The following is a 5,926-nucleotide window of genomic DNA, read 5'->3' on the forward strand; positions in this document are numbered from 1 at the left end:
GTCCCGCCCCTTCCCTAAATGACCCTGTTACAGCCAGGCCAATGCAAAAGTTCAACTTTCTTTCAATAATTATTGATCTAGAGACTCCAGAGAATTGTGCTAGACTGGTCTGGTCTGGATTGGGCCAAAAACCTAGGACTAGTTCGCAAAAGTAGGTTTTGGACAAAATTGCCCATAACAAATTTTTTTTTGCTCGGATCGGGATTTGGAGATAGCCATTTTGTCCGTCTGGAGCCAGGGATCACAGTGATGCTAAAATTGAGACTCTAGGACAAACTGTCTAGGAGTTATGAGCAATTTAGTAAATTTGGTCATTATAGCGCCACCTATAGGCCAATCGGGGTCATATTTTGATAGGTTCTCCCCAAATTGAGGACTACCATTTGGCCAAGTTTCAAGGTTCCAGCTCTTACGGTTTGGGCTGCACAATGCGTTTTAGGGCGGAATAATAATAATAATAATAATAATAATAAAAATCAGCACAATTACAATAGGGTTTCAGCACTTCGTGCTTGAACCCCTAATAAGAAGAGACGTTTTGGACAGTTATAGCGCCACCTATGGTCCGATCTTCACGAAACTTGGCATGCTTCTTCACCATGGTCTGACACACCTGCTCATCGATTTTTGTGAAGTTTGGGGTTTTCCCTTAGGTTGTATAGGCTTTTGAGTGTTTTTTTGTCCCGCCCCTTCCCTAAATGACCCTGTTACAGCCAGGCCAATGCAAAAGTTCAACTTTCTTTCAATAATTATTGATCTAGAGACTCCAGAGAATTGTGCTAGACTGGTCTGGTCTGGATTGGGCCAAAAACCTAGGACTAGTTCGCAAAAGTAGGTTTTGGACAAAATTGCCCATAACAAATTTTTTTTTGCTCGGATCGGGATTTGGAGATAGCCATTTTGTCCGTCTGGAGCCAGGGATCACAGTGATGCTAAAATTGAGACTCTAGGACAAACTGTCTAGGAGTTATGAGCAATTTAGTAAATTTGGTCATTATAGCGCCACCTATAGGCCAATCGGGGTCATATTTTGATAGGTTCTCCCCAAATTGAGGACTACCATTTGGCCAAGTTTCAAGGTTCCAGCTCTTACGGTTTGGGCTGCACAATGCGTTTTAGGGCGGAATAATAATAATAATAATAATAATAATAAAAATCAGCACAATTACAATAGGGTTTCAGCACTTCGTGCTTGAACCCCTAATAAGAAGAGACGTTTTGGACAGTTATAGCGCCACCTATGGTCCGATCTTCACGAAACTTGGCATGCTTCTTCACCATGGTCTGACCTGCTCATCGATTTTTGTGAAGTTTGGGGTTTTCCCTTAGGTTGTATAGGCTTTTGAGTGTTTTTTTGTCCCGCCCCTTCCCTAAATGACCCTGTTACAGCCAGGCCAATGCAAAAGTTCAACTTTCTTTCAATAATTATTGATCTAGAGACTCCAGAGAATTGTGCTAGACTGGTCTGGTCTGGATTGGGCCAAAAACCTAGGACTAGTTCGCAAAAGTAGGTTTTGGACAAAATTGCCCATAACAAATTTTTTTTTGCTCGGATCGGGATTTGGAGATAGCCATTTTGTCCGTCTGGAGCCAGGGATCACAGTGATGCTAAAATTGAGACTCTAGGACAAACTGTCTAGGAGTTATGAGCAATTTAGTAAATTTGGTCATTATAGCGCCACCTATAGGCCAATCGGGGTCATATTTTGATAGGTTCTCCCCAAATTGAGGACTACCATTTGGCCAAGTTTCAAGGTTCCAGCTCTTACGGTTTGGGCTGCACAATGCGTTTTAGGGCGGAATAATAATAATAATAATAATAATAATAAAAATCAGCACAATTACAATAGGGTTTCAGCACTTCGTGCTTGAACCCCTAATAAGAAGAGACGTTTTGGACAGTTATAGCGCCACCTATGGTCCGATCTTCACGAAACTTGGCATGCTTCTTCACCATGGTCTGACACACCTGCTCATCGATTTTTGTGAAGTTTGGGGTTTTCCCTTAGGTTGTATAGGCTTTTGAGTGTTTTTTTGTCCCGCCCCTTCCCTAAATGACCCTGTTACAGCCAGGCCAATGCAAAAGTTCAACTTTCTTTCAATAATTATTGATCTAGAGACTCCAGAGAATTGTGCTAGACTGGTCTGGTCTGGATTGGGCCAAAAACCTAGGACTAGTTCGCAAAAGTAGGTTTTGGACAAAATTGCCCATAACAAATTTTTTTTTGCTCGGATCGGGATTTGGAGATAGCCATTTTGTCCGTCTGGAGCCAGGGATCACAGTGATGCTAAAATTGAGACTCTAGGACAAACTGTCTAGGAGTTATGAGCAATTTAGTAAATTTGGTCATTATAGCGCCACCTATAGGCCAATCGGGGTCATATTTTGATAGGTTCTCCCCAAATTGAGGACTACCATTTGGCCAAGTTTCAAGGTTCCAGCTCTTACGGTTTGGGCTGCACAATGCGTTTTAGGGCGGAATAATAATAATAATAATAATAATAATAAAAATCAGCACAATTACAATAGGGTTTCAGCACTTCGTGCTTGAACCCCTAATAAGAAGAGACGTTTTGGACAGTTATAGCGCCACCTATGGTCCGATCTTCACGAAACTTGGCATGCTTCTTCACCATGGTCTGACCTGCTCATCGATTTTTGTGAAGTTTGGGGTTTTCCCTTAGGTTGTATAGGCTTTTGAGTGTTTTTTTGTCCCGCCCCTTCCCTAAATGACCCTGTTACAGCCAGGCCAATGCAAAAGTTCAACTTTCTTTCAATAATTATTGATCTAGAGACTCCAGAGAATTGTGCTAGACTGGTCTGGTCTGGATTGGGCCAAAAACCTAGGACTAGTTCGCAAAAGTAGGTTTTGGACAAAATTGCCCATAACAAATTTTTTTTTGCTCGGATCGGGATTTGGAGATAGCCATTTTGTCCGTCTGGAGCCAGGGATCACAGTGATGCTAAAATTGAGACTCTAGGACAAACTGTCTAGGAGTTATGAGCAATTTAGTAAATTTGGTCATTATAGCGCCACCTATAGGCCAATCGGGGTCATATTTTGATAGGTTCTCCCCAAATTGAGGACTACCATTTGGCCAAGTTTCAAGGTTCCAGCTCTTACGGTTTGGGCTGCACAATGCGTTTTAGGGCGGAATAATAATAATAATAATAATAATAATAAAAATCAGCACAATTACAATAGGGTTTCAGCACTTCGTGCTTGAACCCCTAATAAGAAGAGACGTTTTGGACAGTTATAGCGCCACCTATGGTCCGATCTTCACGAAACTTGGCATGCTTCTTCACCATGGTCTGACACACCTGCTCATCGATTTTTGTGAAGTTTGGGGTTTTCCCTTAGGTTGTATAGGCTTTTGAGTGTTTTTTTGTCCCGCCCCTTCCCTAAATGACCCTGTTACAGCCAGGCCAATGCAAAAGTTCAACTTTCTTTCAATAATTATTGATCTAGAGACTCCAGAGAATTGTGCTAGACTGGTCTGGTCTGGATTGGGCCAAAAACCTAGGACTAGTTCGCAAAAGTAGGTTTTGGACAAAATTGCCCATAACAAATTTTTTTTTGCTCGGATCGGGATTTGGAGATAGCCATTTTGTCCGTCTGGAGCCAGGGATCACAGTGATGCTAAAATTGAGACTCTAGGACAAACTGTCTAGGAGTTATGAGCAATTTAGTAAATTTGGTCATTATAGCGCCACCTATAGGCCAATCGGGGTCATATTTTGATAGGTTCTCCCCAAATTGAGGACTACCATTTGGCCAAGTTTCAAGGTTCCAGCTCTTACGGTTTGGGCTGCACAATGCGTTTTAGGGCGGAATAATAATAATAATAATAATAATAATAAAAATCAGCACAATTACAATAGGGTTTCAGCACTTCGTGCTTGAACCCCTAATAAGAAGAGACGTTTTGGACAGTTATAGCGCCACCTATGGTCCGATCTTCACGAAACTTGGCATGCTTCTTCACCATGGTCTGACCTGCTCATCGATTTTTGTGAAGTTTGGGGTTTTCCCTTAGGTTGTATAGGCTTTTGAGTGTTTTTTTGTCCCGCCCCTTCCCTAAATGACCCTGTTACAGCCAGGCCAATGCAAAAGTTCAACTTTCTTTCAATAATTATTGATCTAGAGACTCCAGAGAATTGTGCTAGACTGGTCTGGTCTGGATTGGGCCAAAAACCTAGGACTAGTTCGCAAAAGTAGGTTTTGGACAAAATTGCCCATAACAAATTTTTTTTTGCTCGGATCGGGATTTGGAGATAGCCATTTTGTCCGTCTGGAGCCAGGGATCACAGTGATGCTAAAATTGAGACTCTAGGACAAACTGTCTAGGAGTTATGAGCAATTTAGTAAATTTGGTCATTATAGCGCCACCTATAGGCCAATCGGGGTCATATTTTGATAGGTTCTCCCCAAATTGAGGACTACCATTTGGCCAAGTTTCAAGGTTCCAGCTCTTACGGTTTGGGCTGCACAATGCGTTTTAGGGCGGAATAATAATAATAATAATAATAATAATAAAAATCAGCACAATTACAATAGGGTTTCAGCACTTCGTGCTTGAACCCCTAATAAGAAGAGACGTTTTGGACAGTTATAGCGCCACCTATGGTCCGATCTTCACGAAACTTGGCATGCTTCTTCACCATGGTCTGACACACCTGCTCATCGATTTTTGTGAAGTTTGGGGTTTTCCCTTAGGTTGTATAGGCTTTTGAGTGTTTTTTTGTCCCGCCCCTTCCCTAAATGACCCTGTTACAGCCAGGCCAATGCAAAAGTTCAACTTTCTTTCAATAATTATTGATCTAGAGACTCCAGAGAATTGTGCTAGACTGGTCTGGTCTGGATTGGGCCAAAAACCTAGGACTAGTTCGCAAAAGTAGGTTTTGGACAAAATTGCCCATAACAAATTTTTTTTTGCTCGGATCGGGATTTGGAGATAGCCATTTTGTCCGTCTGGAGCCAGGGATCACAGTGATGCTAAAATTGAGACTCTAGGACAAACTGTCTAGGAGTTATGAGCAATTTAGTAAATTTGGTCATTATAGCGCCACCTATAGGCCAATCGGGGTCATATTTTGATAGGTTCTCCCCAAATTGAGGACTACCATTTGGCCAAGTTTCAAGGTTCCAGCTCTTACGGTTTGGGCTGCACAATGCGTTTTAGGGCGGAATAATAATAATAATAATAATAATAATAAAAATCAGCACAATTACAATAGGGTTTCAGCACTTCGTGCTTGAACCCCTAATAAGAAGAGACGTTTTGGACAGTTATAGCGCCACCTATGGTCCGATCTTCACGAAACTTGGCATGCTTCTTCACCATGGTCTGACCTGCTCATCGATTTTTGTGAAGTTTGGGGTTTTCCCTTAGGTTGTATAGGCTTTTGAGTGTTTTTTTGTCCCGCCCCTTCCCTAAATGACCCTGTTACAGCCAGGCCAATGCAAAAGTTCAACTTTCTTTCAATAATTATTGATCTAGAGACTCCAGAGAATTGTGCTAGACTGGTCTGGTCTGGATTGGGCCAAAAACCTAGGACTAGTTCGCAAAAGTAGGTTTTGGACAAAATTGCCCATAACAAATTTTTTTTTGCTCGGATCGGGATTTGGAGATAGCCATTTTGTCCGTCTGGAGCCAGGGATCACAGTGATGCTAAAATTGAGACTCTAGGACAAACTGTCTAGGAGTTATGAGCAATTTAGTAAATTTGGTCATTATAGCGCCACCTATAGGCCAATCGGGGTCATATTTTGATAGGTTCTCCCCAAATTGAGGACTACCATTTGGCCAAGTTTCAAGGTTCCAGCTCTTACGGTTTGGGCTGCACAATGCGTTTTAGGGCGGAATAATAATAATAATAATAATAATAATAAAAATCAGCACAATTACAATAGGGTTTCAG

Source organism: Scardinius erythrophthalmus, assembly GCF_964197995.2.
Source record: "Scardinius erythrophthalmus genome assembly, contig: HAP1_SCAFFOLD_73, whole genome shotgun sequence".
Taxonomy (NCBI): Eukaryota; Metazoa; Chordata; class Actinopteri; order Cypriniformes; family Leuciscidae; genus Scardinius; species Scardinius erythrophthalmus.